This window comes from Aythya ferina (genome assembly GCF_964211825.1).
Source record: "Aythya ferina genome assembly, chromosome: 6".
NCBI classification, from domain to species: Eukaryota; Metazoa; Chordata; class Aves; order Anseriformes; family Anatidae; genus Aythya; species Aythya ferina.
The window spans coordinates 35,131,933-35,145,202 of NC_140303.1; the positions used below are offsets into that span (position 1 = coordinate 35,131,933).

The window sequence follows — 13,270 nt, forward strand, 5'->3', positions numbered from 1 at the left end:
TGCCTTCTGTTTCTCTGTGGGTGGCCTTTTTTTTTAGGGATTCTTGCTCATGTGAAAAACCCTATATCATTTTGAGGGTTGCCTTTTAACTTCCCTGCATGCCTATCCCGTACAGAACCAACTCATCATCTGTTTTTTGACATTTCAGCATGAAAGTACCATTTGGCCTTCCAAATCACCTGCTCTGGATGAGCTAGTAGAGCTGGTGGCCACTCTTGGCTCACTTTCTCCGTGATCCTTACAGAGACACCAGCCACTTGGGATCTTGTCAAATTCCCTCTCCTAGGACAGGCTGAGTGAAACTGGGGCAAGGTGTGAGCAGACAACCAGACAACCCTTCAAGGAAAACCTTGACAGTGAGAATAGGAGCTTATGGCATCCCTAGACCAGCAGTGGCTGACAGTAGTTTTCAGATGAGAAGCAAGACCCAGCAAGGCTCCCAGCCATAAATGCTGAGAGAGGGTCTGTGACCCGCTCAGCAAGAGGAGGGATGGTTATCTTCAGCTTCCTGGCAGGATGCCTACCTGACATTATGCAGAAGAGATTGTACCCGCTACTGAAAAGCAGCTTACTCTCAGCTGGACGGAGCAGCTGGTCAGCAGGACACTTAATCACACTTCACTTGAGGTACTCAGGTGGTTGAGAGTTTAATGCAAGACAACACTCTGTGTCTGGGCAGGGCTTTCTGCATCTGCTCCTAAATGCAGGCTGATGAACTCGAGTTACTTCTGTTGATATTTGCCAGGACACTGACCATTTCAGACAGAGGTTATCCTCTGCCTGATTCTCTCTATCAGCCTGATAACCAGCAGGATATTTGTGCTAGAATATTTTGCTTCTGCTTGCTTGTCTTTCTTTTGCAGCTGAACAAAGAGAGCATTGTTTCCAGGATATCAAAACTGAGTTCACTTTGATGGGCTTAAATTACCAGCTATATATCAAGGGAAAGATATCAGCCAGACCAACACCTCCTTTCCCAGCTCCTGCACCCCCCAGCTCCTGCCCCCCAGAAATATGTCAGCGTCTATTCACAAACCCTCACGCAATTCTGAACCCTCACTGATGCTGTCTGTTACTTACTGACATAACTAACGGTCTGCAAAGAAATGCAAATTGGCATTGATAGGACGCCTGAGAAAGCAACAGAGAGATTTACTGGTCAGGAAAACACTAGTTTTTCCTTTCTTTATTCATATTGCGGTTCACTGGGCTGTCATGCAAATAACATTCATGGCATTAGCCTGTACTTAAAATAAATGCTTCCTGTGGTTCTTAGATATCTTCATTTCATCGTATAGCACCTGAAAGGGAAGAAAAGAAAAAAAAAAAGAAAAAGAAAAAGAAAAAGAAAAAAAAAAAAAAAGGAAGGAAAAAAGTTATTCATTGCCTTCTGTACTTTACTGATGCACATGTTTGTCCTGCAGACATGACTGCGTGGGCTGCACAGCTCTAATTCGGGTTTCTGAGTGCTGTGCCTTTAAATATGAGTAGGCAGCCTGCCTGCAGGGGTGGGAGGGTGCAAATCTGGAAAGGCATTTAAGAAAAAGAGGTACCGTTTGCAGTGCCATTCATGTAAGAAAGCGCAAGACAGAACAAATTTAATGGGAAACACATAATCCAACCTGAAATCCAGGTTCAGTGATTATCCAGAGCAAGCAGTATCAGATAGACTTCGCTAGCCAGGGTTGCTCTCCGAGGAAACCTCTGCTCCAAGAGCTGGCTGTGCTGAACAGCCAGTTGGATGACCCTGCCTTAAGGCCAGCTGTTTCTGCAGCCAGCAGCTCCACAGTGCAACAAACCCCATGAACAAACCCTTCAGATCCTTCTGTTCCTTCCAACTGGTCACTGACAGCCTGGCTGGTGGGCTTCCAACACGTTGCAGCCACAGTCCCCACGCTGACCCAAAGGAAGCACCAGTCTGGCCAGGCTTGCTCTGCTGCTCCCCTGCCATACACACATCTCGTGTTTCAAAAATTCTTCAGCCCATCGGTGCCCAGGAGTCTCCTACAGATGCTCTGAGACAACTGCCTGTAAACAGGTTAGGGCTACACCGCAGGGGGAAAACAGTTTGAGAAGAGAATTAAGCATTCTCCCTGAGTCAAGATTCAAGATTGAAATGCCCAAGCTTGGGTTTAGGAAGGGCTAAACCTGGAATAGTGGAATATACCCCCACAATGTTTCCCATGCACATAACAACGTTTTGTGTCATGTCCTCTTCAGACAAATTCGTCATAGTATTGAGAGAGAAAGAAATGGGGTGTCTCTGCCATGGTCCTCAGCAAGCTCCTCAGCTGCCCAGAAGCAGGTGAATTCATGTTAGCACCACTAGGAAACATTTAGCCATTAGCCATTGGGGACACAAATGCAGGTGTGATTTAGGCTCTGTCAACAGTGGTGACTTTGCAGAAGCTGCAACAGCTTTGGGGGAAAGGCAGTTAAAGATTTAGAGGTCTTCTCTCTACTTCTCAGCTACCAGTTCACACATGAGCAGGGACTGAGTCTCTTTATGTTTTCATGGTTTTATGACTCCGTTTGCTATTTGTTAACATACATAAACAGAGAACCACACTTGTACTTGTCTCTTGGCAGTGCTGAATACCACATATCCACCTCATGACTTACAGACAGGTGGGGTTTTTTACACTTATCCTCCAGGGCTGGCAGTCCTCTATAGGTGCTCCAATGTATCTCCCTAGAGAAGTATGCTTTAGGTGTCTACCTTTGTTTCCCTGCTGAGAGGGCTCCAAGGCCAGCACGTTTCACATGTAAGTGATAAGAGCTCCATGTAATTGTTTTGCTTGTGAATTCACTGTCTTCAATCAAGTTTCCCAACTGGCTCATTTACTTACTCCAAGCCACGCTGGAGCCCCCTCTGGTTCAACACTAGGCTTTGATTTCAGTCTTGTAACCACTGAATTGAAATTTTGTGAAAGATTTTTGTTTAACCACTGTAAAGAAAGCACATCACCACCTCTGTAGGTGCCTGGAGTCTAATTTTCCTTGTGACAAGGGCAAAAAGAAATCACATTGAAAAATCTACACTGTATGGCACCTGCCCTAGAAAGGAATACTGCTTATAAAAGCATATCCAAATAAGTGCACCAATTTTTTATTTTTTTTTTTAAATTCATAAAAAGACTTTTGCCAGACTACAGTGAGGAGACTGGGGAGAGAGAGAAGAGAGAAATGACACATTTGTTTCACATGTTTTCATAGACAGGGTTCTTGTGGATGAAAAAAATTGCCCCCAGGATAAATCTGGGAGAGAGGGAAAGCACTTAGACATCCTTTTTGCTAGTCCCTTGTCATATTAATGGAGTCAGTCCAAAAACATGGCACTATCAGACTTGTCATGAAGCAACAGCCCCTTCTTGCATGTCACAGGCTTGGTCCCTCATGCTGGGCTGCACCTCTAGTTACTATTTATTGATGAGATTGTGAAGAGAGGAGGTAATGGGTTTTGGAGTGCTTTACTTCAGAAATTGCCAGATTAAATCCAACTCATGCCTAGAGGTGTTGAAAGCGGTTAGCATCTGAGGGCTTCTTGGCAAATCACTGGTCTCTGGTCCCCTTCCTTTGAGATGAATGTCCAAAAAACCACCATTGTTGCTGGCACTAATTCAGATCTTTTCTGCCAGTGTCAGGCCTCGTCTGCACTACCTGTTGTGCCAGTAAAAGCTGCCTTCTGTCAGCACAGCCTGTGTCCACACCCAATGCTGAGGCCTGAGAAAGGGGTAAAACTTTGTCTTTCCCTTAGGTGCCACCCCACAAAACCTTTCTTGGCACCATGCCACCAGTGCAGATGGCAGGTGCTGCGTTTCTCTTGCCAGAGCAAACAGTACAGGGGCAAGTCTCCCAGAATCCCATTGGGCCCCAAACATTTGCAAGTTCTGATCACACTTTTAAACATCACTGGTTGGAGAAAATGGAAGCCTAGCTGCCAGGCTCTCATCCATGCACAGCCTGATCCCAGGTTCTGCTGTGCATCAACACATGCCTGTGCTTCCTCAGCAGGCGAAGCATTTAGTATAACCCAGAGGGGTCTCAACTAAAATGTTTGCATCATGGACAGAGTCCTACCTACTTGGCATGCCCCAGTATGAGTACAGAAATAAATGCCTTCAAAGAAACAGGCTGATTGGGTGAAGGAGACAGAACTCCAGAGCAGGTCTGCGTAGGTGGAGAGCAGGCACTGCTAACGACCATACTCTGTCAGCCTGGTGAGGAAAGACAAGCCTTCTCTCTTTAACACTCTTGTTAACCTATTGCCAGAGGCACTCACTGACACTGAAATTCAGGAACTATTTGCAAGCCTTCAGAAACACCTTGTGCAAAATTAATCCCCAGTTGAGTTCACAGAAGGCAATTGTTCTAGCTGCTTGTGGAACTGTGAAGTCCTGCGTGTGCTAGAAGCTGAGGAAAAAGTACAGCCTTGGGGTAGTCTGTTATTCCTTCATTCCTCCTGTACCCTCCAATGAAAAAAAAAAATATATATATATATATTTATATTTATATATGTAGGTGAATAGGGGGAAAAACAGTCTGCCAAAGCTTCTGGTGTCGGGGCCTGGATCAGTGGGAAATGCTATAAAGGGGAGAATAGAAATCCACTTCCTGAGATACTGAAAAAAAAAGACCAGGCAATGTACAACAGTACTTATTTAGGAACAAGCTTTCTTTGGGGTAATATGGCTTAACATGAGCTTTGGGTTTCATCAGATCTTTTTCACCTTTAAAGAATGATGTCTAAATGAATGGGGCTGAAACTCACTTAGAAGCAGATGTCCAAGGCCAGATCTAAAACAAAAGGCCAGCCAATTTATCAAATTAGAACTGAACTCTGAGGTAAATGTCCCAAAGGCTCCAGAATATAGGTATTGACCCATCTTGAGAGCATCAGCCTTTCCTCTTAAACATTTTCCACATCCTGGTGTAATCCCAAAAGCCCAGCTCATGAAAGGAATATCTTAAAAAAAATACAGCCATACTGCCCATCACACTGGAAGACATTTCCTTTTCTTGAATACTCCCCACATCAGAGAACAGGAACATGTATACTCACAGGTAAGCTAGCAAATCCTCTTAAGTCTTTCATATTTCTAAGGGGGCTGGAGGTATTAGCATATCATTTACTTTTTTCACTTCCCTCTAACTTTGGGTGCTTGCTCATTTTTTCCCTTCATTACTGTTGCCCCATTTTATGTCTGTAGATTGTGCATGGGAAGGCAGGCAAAATGTGGTAGCAAAAAGGTGGGTGAAATGTTTAGATTTCTGTGTAAAGAGCCAATTTTTCTCACCAGTGTCATGTTTTCTTCTCTGACAGGGTCTGTCAAGAACTTCCTCTGAGGTCTCACCATGGTACCAAGCTTGTTTAAACACACATGTATGAGGCGATTCCTTCAGTATGAGTGTGTGTGCATGTGCATAACCAAATGTTTAGAAGAGAGGCCATGAAGTGAGCACCATTTCAAAGGCCCCTGTTTGTCTTGGCGTATTTCTCCTCTCAATTTTTGTTAATTATTTGACAAACTCTTGCTTTGCCTGATGTCCTTCCAAACTAGAGGAGCCTTCAGCCAACTGTGCACCATTATTCAAACCTTCAGTTATTGCTCTGCAAAAGCCTCTTCAAAGCCCAGCCTGCTGCCCCTGTTTCTGTTTATCAAACAGCTGTGTTGAGGTTGGCTGCGTTTGGTCAAGTTCAAGGAGCAGAGCTGCCAAAATTATGAGAGAGGGAGCAGGGGAGAGTGAAAATGCCTCTCACCTCACAGGGAGTGAGAAAAGGGAAAATGGCAGCCTCTGGTCCAGGATGCTATAAATAACTGCTTTGGCACTGCTGCATAAGAAACAGCTTGGCTAGCCTTCTCTTCTTTTCTCCTTCCCCACTGGGTTGCATTTAACCCTTTACAGCATTTGCTGAGGAGTTTGCATCAGCCAAAGACCTCTCTCTAGGTAGCCCTTTGCACACCACGTTGGTCTTCACCATGAGCAAAAAGGGCAAAGGACCAAGCCTCGGGCAAGGCTCCTTGGCTATCCTTTACTCACACAACAAGCTCTCAAACAGCAAGTGCAAAATTAAGTAAAAGCTGAAAAGACATGTGTTTCAGTCCTTTCATAGCAATAAACCTACTGAGATAACTCAGAGGAGGGGAGAAAAAAACATTTTGTTTCCACTGAAGGAGGCATTTATTTCCAAGTTTGATGGGCAAGAGGCCCTCAGGTTAGTTGCTGCTCAGGAACTGTGCAAGAATTTGGGAGAGGTAAAACATTCTGAATATATCTTTCTCAAATGCAAATTTGCCAAAGGATGCATTTGACAAAACCATTTATTTTCTTACCACTTTTCTTTTTTTTTTTTTTTTCAAAAAAAAAAAAAAAAAAAAAAAAAAAAAAAAAAAACAGTTCTCCTCTCCAAACAGGTTTCTTGTATTTCTTAAAGTAACCTGGACATCATTTGTATTCCTTGTTGTGGAGTCCAAGGCAAGACTCCCTGCAGTGTCTCCCTGAATTACAGATCTTTCTCCCTTCTTGTCAGTGCTTTGGAGGGTTCTCCCTTGGACCCTTTGTTCCAGGTCTCTCTGACCTTGGCAACCTTTTGACAAAGTCCTTGGATCATCAGTAGCACACTCTCTCTGTTACTTGATTTGGCTGTCTCTCTTGTTTTCCATTCCCTCTGGTATCCTTGTCAGTCTCCCAGATAGTGCTTTTCCCCACTCCATTTGTCTTCATTTGGAGCCTTTAGTGATACTTCTTTCCTAATCTCTCCAAAATTCCTTTCACTCTGTTATTCTGTTTTGTACAAGATCTAAGACACCATTGGAAATAATCATCTGCTCAGCTTTCACTTGCATTGCTCCTAGAAAATCCTTCAGACAAGAGATCATATTTATTCTGGATGTGAATACTTTCCAGCAGAGGAAATTGGTCTGAAATTTTAGGCACTACCTTAGGTTCAGGGTGGAGGATAGACATTTCAGGGAATCTTTCAAATAATACCTATGCAAAAACATCTTGATTACAGTCAAACATTTCAGAAATCCCAGCAGAAGAGATGTCTTTTTCTCAACAGAAACATATAATTCATAAAAACATAGAAATGACCAGGTTAAAGGTCCAGGACTCCTAAATCCCATCTCTGAATTTGGACATAATCTGAGTTTATGAAAGGAGTTAAAACACAGAGATGCTACATGGAGTGTTTTTGTCTTTGGTTGTGCCCTTTCAGCCACTGACTCCAATGGGACTGATGAAATAGTGATCTCGACAAGCCAGCTTCACTGGACTAATTGTTCATAAATTCTAAATAGTAAGAAGCAACCAACCACCAAAAATGCTCTCAGAATAAACACTGCTCCCCTAAATGAAGGAAAGAACCTTCTCTTTTTGCATCTTTTGATAGTGATTCTTGAAGATAAATGTATCTGGAAAAGTGCCTGGCAGAAAAGTGGTCATTTATCTCTACTTGGGAGACTCAAAGCATATATATTAATCTGGTGCAGGACAAGATATTCATGCTAGCTCAGGTGCCTGAGAAAAAGAGTGTGAATTATCACAAGGAATTTCTTATAACTCCCGCAATAATTCCCAGTATCTGATCGGGTTCACTCAGAAACAACTCTGGAAGCAGAGATGGTGAGAGTTGATCATTTAGGGAAATAAACTTTTAAAACCAGAAAAAAAAATCTAAAGAACACTCTTTCTTGGCTAAGCCATTTGATTGTTATAAGTCTTTTTCATGTCCTTAGTTTGGCCTAACTGGCTAAACTCAGTAATTCAGAACTGAAATTTGCCCTGGAGCAGAAAATCAGAAGAAGGCCATGCAAGAGGCAGATTTTGTGCTGTCCTCAAGCTGAAGACAGCTTTTCACACCAGAGCATCCAGTCTTTTCCTTGTAGGATATTCCCTCAGTTTCAAGTTTCATTGGGAGTTTTCAGTAGCAAGCAGACTGTCTTATTTCAGATGTTTGTGGAATTGAACAGCAGAGAGAAAAATGCCAGGGCTCAGACCTTTCGCTTGAGAAACGTGAAACTTCCTTTTGATATATTTCCCCTCAAAACATGGTATTTATTTAACAGGCTCCCTGACTGACTCTGGAAACCTGCTATTTTGACTCAAGAATTTTTCTCAGTGAATTATATTAGATAAATATAACCAAAGTGTGTGATTATGCTGGGTCGATTAACTCCTGATGTTGAAACAGAACCATTCCTTTGGCTCTGTTCTCACTAGCAATTTGTCACTGGTTTATGTTAGAAAAACCTCCCTATGACTGAGTGATGGAAACTTTAAAAAGCCATTAAATCTTGCCCCTGCTGCTAATTGTTCCTGATTTTGTGTATTACACCTATTCACAATTATGTTTTTTCCTCCACAGTCACTCCCTGCAAGACCTGCCTGCATGGCAGTGTCCTCTGCACTTTTCCTGCAGTGGTAAAACACGTATTACAAATTTCATATTCAATCCCCTTTACTTTTCTGGAAAACAGAGTCTGAGCTAAATCCTACAATATGCTGACTATCTTCAACTCCTGCTGTTGGCTGGAGATCCCAGAGGAAGAGTACATATGTGGATCATGCCTTTTCCTATATTTCATGAGTTCTAACTGTGATTTCTAAGCCCCATTTCAGACATCTTATATCACATTCCTGTCTTGTTTGCTTTTCTGTAAGATGAAAATAGCATTTTTGTCTCTATTCTCCCCCCAGTGCCTCCCCCAGCATGTCTAGGAAGACAACATCTCCTGCACAGTGAGAAGTTACTTATCCTAATTACTTACTAATACCACAGTGGGATAGCCTCCATACAGAGTCTTCCTTATACCAAGTTGCTTGCAAGCACTGCTAAGTACCACTACCACCAAAACCATGTAAAATTGCTGAATACCACCACACCCAAACTGATACATTCCATATTTGGAGAAGAAGTAAAATGCAATTTTGTGCTTTTAAGTATTATTATTATTATTATTATTATTATTATTATTGGAAAAACTATAGGGCTAAAGAAGTATTTGCAACAAGAAAAGAATATGAAGGGCTAGGAAGGGTAGGAAATCCCTGACTCCATATTGTGGCAACCAGGAAGTACCAAACAACAGTGGAATGAACTTAATATTATCACTGTGGCTCTGTTTACTTCTGATCATTAATTGGCTCTGATCCCTATAGTTTTGGCTTGATGACAAAAGTACACCTAAGCAACAATTAATTTTATTTGAGGAAGGTTCCTGGAAAAAGAGCAGGACATGGGTTAGCTGTTGGAGACTTGCCAGGCATGAACAAAACAACCTGCAGTGTCTGTAGGCATTTTATTAGACAAAGAAACTGTCTCAAAATGTTTATATCAGGTAACAGAGGAATGACAACAGTGATACAAGATTGTACCAAAGCCAAAAGAATTAAATGCACTTGGGCAAACAAATTTTGAAGAAACCATTTGCTTACTCTAATTCCAAAAGCTTCCCATGGGCTGTGAGGTCCCAGCAGTAGACAGACACAACCTTCTGGGGGAAAGGTAAGGGTCTATGAAAGACCCTTAACAGTGTCACTTTTTGACGCTGGCTAATGGAGACAGAGAAAGAAGATTGTAACACAAGGGAGTGAGAAACTATTAATATTTTGCCTCAGTCCTTTGACCTCAGAGACTTCCATGTACTTAAACCAGGAACATGGTTCCCAGAGATTTTGGGAAATGAATGGTTGTCAAAACAAATACCACCCCCATGACACCCTCCCTCCTTCTTTGTAACAGTCTTTAATCGCTTCATAATAGTCTGCACCGATGGGAAATTGTGATTAATGCTGTTTACCACTAAGAAACTCCCATTGCTTTTTTACCAAGGAGTCATTAGAGCTGGGTTGTACTATGAATGCAGGGCTACCTTCCTTTGAAATAACAGCACAGGGAGCATACTGCCCACAGTATGCTCTATGATGGGATCCAGATGAATGAAATGAGGAAGAAGAGCTCTGCCACTGTGGCCCTTCCCGGTGCAGCTCCACAAGCTCCTCAGATGTTAGTAAACATTCATGGCCTCATTTGCAGAAACAGAAGCACAGCACAGACAGAGAGTGATCAGTGCTTACCAGTGAAGGGTCCATCTCCTCTGTTGTCTATTGAAAACAATGACCTAAAGTATTTCTTGAAATGACATAACAAATTGGGTGGATGGTTCTAAAAATCACTTCTTTGAACTCTTTCTCCTTCTTTTGAGTTCAAACTGTGAAATATTTGAATTCTAAAATTTAATGGTTTTATTATTTTTGTTTGTTTGTTTGTTTGTTTGTTTGTTTGTTTGTTTTTCTGGTGGGATTATGTCTAGGTTAACTGGCCAATTTAGAGGTCTTGACAGGAGCCCCATGAAACATAATCACAGTACCCTGAAGAGATAGAAGGCAAATTTGCTGGAAGATCTCTTATGGTGCTAATGCTTCTCCAGGCATGTAAACTCCTGTTCCTGTGTGTCATATCAGTACTTATAAAACACTCCCAAGCTGGGCCATTTGTTCTGGCTCATTTTTCCAAATCACCAGTATGTGGGCTGAACTCATTGAGAGAACCAAAAAAATAATGTTGTTGGAAACAACGCCACAGACTCAAGCTGGTTCTAGTCTGAACTGGGAATCAGAAGCCCAAATCTTCATTTTCACTCAAGCAAATGTGAGGCCAATGGAAATTATCCAGCTGCCAGAACGTAGGTTGGAGTGGCCTGCTCAGTAAAACTATGTATCTTGCAAGCATGCTGAAATGTCTTTAAAGTTTTCAGTGACCATTAAAACTCATAGGGTCTTACTTCCTGCATAACACAAGCCACAGAATTTCATTGGGAAATCCCCTCTTTGGGCCCATAACTTCTGGCTGAGAATGAATAGATCTTAAGAAGGCAGCATTTTTTCACCCTTGCAGCAACACGGCTTGGTTGAAAATGGTTCACATGATATCACATGCTGCCTCCTCCCTCCCTCTTTCTCTCTTTCTTTTCTTTACCCTTTTTTTTTTTTTTTTTTTTTTGGGGTGGGGGGGTGGATGTTTGTAGAGAGTGTGGACTCTCTACATGTTTGTTTTCCCCACACCTTCTGTAACACTTTCCTTAAATGACGCAATTGACCTGAGCCACAATTGGGAACCAGTGGTGTGCAACTTGATGAAATATATACAAGATCAAAGCTGAGATGGTTCCGAGCTAGGGAGTGGGAATGTGGGTCTGAACTTTCCCAGAGTCTGAAGGAGCTGGTTCAGCCCATTGTGAAAGCCCTGGGTAGATTCCAGGTGCACATTTTCCTAAAATGTGGAGGTATTTAGATCATTATCTCTCATTTGAGCTTATTACAATGAATTGGCTTCTCTGTTCACTACCTTTATAACTGGTTTGATGATTATTTTTTTAAGAAACTTTTAAAGCAGTATGGTATTTGCTTGACTATGAACAGGAACATCATGTTTAAAGATTGATGATGCATAACACAAGGTGAAAAGGGGTTCATAACCTTACATGGGATCTTACTCCTTTCTTACAATTCCAAACAACACAGCAGTGTCTGCCCAGCAGATAGCATTTCTTCCAGCAGCTGCTGTAAGAAAGTGAATTCCTAAGGGTCATTAAGTGCAGTACTGGCCAAACACACCTATGTGAATAACAACCTCTACCCATTTATTAATGCATTATGTAATTAACTCTGAGAATAACAATATGGGTGTTAAACTTTTCTTAACACTCTCCAGTGTAAGGTCTTCTTTTCATGGATTTATTACTTTGTCAAATTTTAATCATTTGGACTGAAACTTTCCATGTTTATGCTGTGACTCAGGCTGGTTTTCCTTTGGTTTTCCTTTTTTTTTTTTTTTTTTTCTTTAATTAATGTTTTAACATTATGTCTGGCCATTTCTGAAAACGAAATGAAGGAAAATAAATTACTCTTCTAAACCAGACATTTTTTCCCTAACTGTTTTTCTTGAAACAGTCTGAAATCTTAATGCTTTCAGGAAGAAACTTGAGAGGGAATGAGCTGGGGAAGAGGAAGGTGCTGTTATGTTGGGGTTAAACCCCTGGATATGGCAATGTCCTTATGGTCCTTAAAGTTTATAAAAATTGAATGTCACCCAGACATTAAAATCTCTGAACATTGTGTCCAAAATGTTTCTGTAAATTTCTTATGTGGCAGGCGGATAAGTTGAAACCCTAAACAGAAAGACATAACTGCAAACAACAGCAATATAGGTGGTCACAGCAGTGTTTGTTCTCTGAGATAAAAAAAAAGTGCAGTGAGCTGCCAGCCTAAGTGAAGGTCATGGTTATTAGTCTCAACTCTTCATTTTTGCAGTTTTCTATTTAAGGGAGCCCCATATCACCGCCTGAGGAGGCAGATAAGAACCCATTTATACATTTTAAAAATAAGTTTATGGAAAGGTTTTATAAGAGATGTATACAGAGCTAAGATCTCTTTTATGACAATCTGCCTTTTAGAAAGATTACATACTAAATCTAAGTGATTGATCATGTTGAGTGTACTGGCTTAGGCCACGTTTCCTCCCAGAACCAGGAAGAAGAGCCAGGATTTTGAATATCCGTATATTTTTGCTGGCAAGCAAAGAGATGTAAATGTATCACATCTCTCTTTAACCATCTGTTCTTGTACAGTAACAGCATGTTACCTCTGCCAGTTGCACCTCCAATTCACGCGGTGGATATGCAATGTACATTCAAAGGTAGTGAGCTCTCTAACTGATGCAGGAGACTCATGCACACCCTTCCCACCCCCAATAGCATGTACTTACCCAGAGGAATTAAAGACCTAAGTCTACTGCAGCCTGTTGAGTCTGCCAGCCAGTATAGGAGAGGAGGATCTGAATGTGTTCTCACATCCATTCTGGATTAGTTCCTCAGCATGTTAACCAGAGACTCTTCTATTTCAAGCTACTGCTTCCCCACAGCCACCGTCTGAATACCATGAGGAAGCCACTCCCAATATAGGCTTGTTCCCTCTGGTGTAGTTTCTCATAGGGAGGCATGAAAGAGGAGAGGGTAGAAGGTAATCCAGACTACTTCAAGAGAACTTTTGTTAGGAAGATGTTTATTTTAGAAATGTCTCTTCCCTCAAACATCCTGAATTCATAAAATCCCACCCTCCACTGAAGCAAATGTTTGGAGTAGCTAAAGTTCTTAGCACTACACAGAGTTTGAAGATCAAAGCTAGAAAGAATGACACCTGATTCTTCTCTCTCTCCCTTTTTTTTTTTTCTTTTTTTTTTTTTCCTGTCTCACTACCCAGTTGA

The 13,270-nt window shown here is 41.7% G+C and overlaps 1 long non-coding RNA gene across 1 annotated transcript in view; it reads right to left on the reverse strand.

Moving 5' to 3' along the window:
• Positions 1-12,913, reverse strand: part of LOC311438971 — a 34,457-nt gene extending 21,544 nt beyond the window's left edge. The window contains exon 1 of the long non-coding RNA XR_014694478.1: positions 12,773-12,913. This is a non-coding gene — a long non-coding RNA (uncharacterized lncRNA). The remainder of the gene's footprint in view (positions 1-12,772) is intronic.
• Between the last annotated feature and the right edge of the window lie 357 nt (positions 12,914-13,270).